We start from the raw sequence: 2790 nt of genomic DNA on the forward strand, positions 1-2790 counted from the left end.
ATAATATACTGTACATCTAGAAGAACAGTGCGATGTGGTGTGTACCGGGCGCCGCGCTCAGCCTTTAATAGGAGCCGAGTTATTTTAATCCTCACGACACGTACTATTCGTACTATTGTTACTGCCCTCATTTTACAGATGAGGCAACTGAGTCACACAGGTGCAGCAACCTACCCACCGTCACACCTGGAAAGCACAGGAGCCAGGAATTGAATCCTAAGAATGGCTAATCACAGCCTTACCTACTGGGTTTATTCCTCCGCAGAGCCCTGGGGGACATAATGGTGACCGCCACCGTAGCGATGGCAAAACAAGACCCGAGGAGCCAGGAGGAGTAGCTCGCTCAAAGTCACAAAGCTCACTTCCCAAAGACGTGGCCTGGTTCTCCTTGTCCATCGGCCAGGTGCCCAGCAGGTGAGGCTGGAGCCCGGAGCAGAGGGGAGGGGCGCCTGCATCTTCTCATCTTTAAACTGGGGCTTTAGCCCCTTCCACGTGCCAAGCGATGCTCTACGTGAGGTCGGGACTGTTACTCTCACCCGTTACAGATGAGGAAAGCGAGGCGGGCAGGGGTGTATCCCCTCACCCAAGGTCCCTCAGGCAGCCTGGCTCCATCGTCGTCCTCTATGCTAAAATGCCCTCCTGTGTCACCAGCCCCCACCTCGTGGGCTCATTCTGAGTTAAATGAGTCATTAAGATGGAGAGTATTACTGGCCAAAACAGAAGTCACCCATCACATGTGACGCTATGACTGAGGAACTGGAGTTTTACATTTATTTAAACCAATTTAAATTTAAACACTGATCCTCGATCGAGCTATTGGGAAGCTTAAGCGCGTTTGGACTAAGTAGGATCTGTGTTCTTTTTCGACTGTAAACCAACTTTAAATACAGAGCACATCCACTGAAAAGATAGCATCTGAGTTAGACGTGCTACACACCTGGCTTTTGGAGCCTGAGTATGAAAAAAGGAAGTGAAATGTCTCCTAAATAGTTTTGTATTGATTACATACGGAAATGATAATATTTTGGGTAGCACACTATATAACCACGGCTCAGCACCTGCCACCTTGTTCGCTGTGGCCCGCACATTCAAACTGGTGGTCACATTTTTAAATGGTTGGAAAAAGTCAAAAGAAGAAGACTATTTTGTGGCACATGAAAATTATATGAAATTCAAATTTCAGCACCCTCAAAGCAAGTTTTATGGGCACACAGCCAAAGTCATCTGTTACATACTGTCCGTGGCTGATTTCACACTATGCCAAAGTTTAAGCCACAAATATTGACTATCGGGCCGTGTACAGAAAACATTTTCGACCCCTGGTACGTTGGGTTAATTAAAATATATCATTAAAATTAAATTCACCCGTTTCTGTTTACTTTCTGTAGTGTGCCTCCTAGAAAATTCGAAATCATGTCTGTAGTTCATGTTATGTTTCTGTAGGGAAGGTGGAGCTAGTAATCGCTCAATACTATCAATTACTATCATTTCTTCTGGGGTCCTCCCGCTCTGTCCCTTTGTCCCACACGGAGCCCTGCCTGAGCTTCTGGCGACGGCCCAATGCATGCCGGGGAGCCCAGACATGGGTGGGCGTTTGTAGGATTTAACGCCAACCACGCGCACAAGCACACGTGCATCGGTTGTGGACACTCCCGCCACATATACTCACACGTGACAAGGGACACACAGAGTGTGCCCACTTAGGAAAACACTCGTGTCCCAGAAGATGCCCCAGACACCTGTTCTAAAGGAGAACTTAAAGCACAGACCCCCACCGACAGCCACATAAGTTAACTTGGGGACATAAGCCCTTCGCCCTTCGGCAGACACCGGGGAGCGAGGAGCGGCCCATGTGACAACAGACAGGCCGACACCCGCCCTTGCGTCTGGAGCTACGGGACAGAGTTTCAGAAGAAAGAATAACAGTAGAGCTCGAACCCGTATGAAGTGGCCACTTTCACAAGTCAAAAGCAACCAAGTAGCGATTTCATTTAGTTCGACTTAAACGAAACACAAAAATAGAAATTCAGACCCACGTGTCAAGCACATACAGATGCCTCTCTCCCCCTCTCTCTCGCTCGCTCTCGTTCATTCCCTCGCCCCCCGCTTCCCACACACAGACAACCACAGATTTAAAGCAACATGGACACATCGAGTGTCCCGTGCACATAGGTGAGATGGCCACCCACATCCAGACAGGGCCGGCACACTCAGCCTCACATGGCCACTGTCCCACACAGATGGTCGCTGTCACACACCTGAGCTCACACACGTGGCCACACACGTGGCGGTGGCCCTCCCGGGGGCCGCGGCCCCACACGCTCTCACACGCACCTGTCTCATCGCGGCGTCCGGCTGGGCTCTCTCCCCCGCTGCTCTCCAGGTCTCTCTGTGGCCCGAGAGCTGGGGGGGGCGGCATTTGAAGAGCAGCTCAGGCGGGGGCGGGAGGAGGGGCTGACGTCAGGGCTGAGCTGGGCCAGGGGCTCTGAGGTCACGGCCCAGCCGGGCAGCTCCACCCTCTTCCCGCCACTGCCCCCCACCCCCTGCGCCCAGACGGGCCTCCCTTCCCAGCCCCCCATCATCACAGCCCTCCCCTCTCCTCCGAGGTCTCCCCATCGCACCCCCTCTCCCCGCCTTCTCCTCAGCTCTCTCTTGTCCCCCGTCCCTGCGTTTCGCTCCCTCCCCGTCTCTCCCCCTCTGTATCTCTCCCCGTCTCTCCCCGTCTCCCTTCTCTGTCTTTCCTCCCTCCCTCCCTCTCTCTCTCTCCCTCTCTCTCCCTCTCTCTCTCTC

This window comes from Pteropus vampyrus, unplaced genomic scaffold (genome assembly GCF_000151845.1).
Source record: "Pteropus vampyrus isolate Shadow unplaced genomic scaffold, Pvam_2.0 Scaffold448, whole genome shotgun sequence".
NCBI classification, from domain to species: domain Eukaryota; kingdom Metazoa; phylum Chordata; class Mammalia; order Chiroptera; family Pteropodidae; genus Pteropus; species Pteropus vampyrus.